Here is a 1,041-nt window from a genome sequence, read left to right as displayed (position 1 = left end):
AGGCTATCCAGATATAGTAATCCTCACTTGAAAAAAGAAAAAGAAAGGATTGAAAACAATCCCTGAAATGAAAAGAAAAAAATATATAAGATTGAAAACAATCCAAATGAATAAGGAAAAAAAGAAAGAAAAATGAAAGTGAGGAGAAGCTTGAGGATATGCCTAATAAAAAATTGGCTTCATTGGATCTGCCTAAAGGGAAAACTTAAATACATTCCTAAACTTATATTTATGGAATAGATCTTTTTACTAATAGAGTTCTCATGAAATTCTTATCTTTTGGATATTATAAGTGGCTTAATATTGCAATCTATAGTCATACTTGAAATAAATAGAAAACTAGAACACTTAAAACTTGATGACTAGATAATTTGATGGTTGCAGAGTTAATTCAATTACTTGAATTTTTTTCTGAAAATCTCACTATGCTATTTATCTAAATCAAACTTATAGTATTTCTGAATTAAAATATTACTGCAGTAGATCATAACTTTTATATAGTAAACTTAAATAATATCTAAATAGGTTGGGCTGACGACGTTAAACCAAGCATTTTATGGGAGGAAACCCATAGTTATCTTTATTTTTATTGCAATTATAGTAGTTTTATTTGAAATTATCATTATTTTGTGGTAATATTGAACTCTACTACTCATGTTTACCCTTGAATCATCATAAAAATTAGATCCATAGAAAAAATTGGAACGCATTCTGACCAAAGCCAAAATGTGGAGAATTGCACTAGGGCACCGAAGGCGCCATCGACGCCGCTGAAGGCGCCATCGACGCCGCTGAAGGCGCCATCGACGCCGCCGACGGCGAGCTTTTCCTGAGGCTACAGGACAAAATCTCCAAAAGGCCGCCGACGGCGGGATCGATGGTCGACGGCGACCTTTTCCTGAGGCTACAGGACAAAATCTCCAAAAGGCCGCCGACGGCGGGATCGATGGTTATGTGTAGTTGTACAATGGATAAGGCCGGATTTTGGAGGGGTGCATAAGCAACTCTTGGGAAAACTCATCCACATCTTTAAAGAGAAGA

Source organism: Phalaenopsis equestris, unplaced genomic scaffold (assembly GCF_001263595.1).
Source record: "Phalaenopsis equestris unplaced genomic scaffold, ASM126359v1 Scaffold000012, whole genome shotgun sequence".
NCBI lineage: Eukaryota > Viridiplantae > Streptophyta > Magnoliopsida > Asparagales > Orchidaceae > Phalaenopsis > Phalaenopsis equestris.
This window is presented reverse-complemented; position numbering follows the sequence as displayed.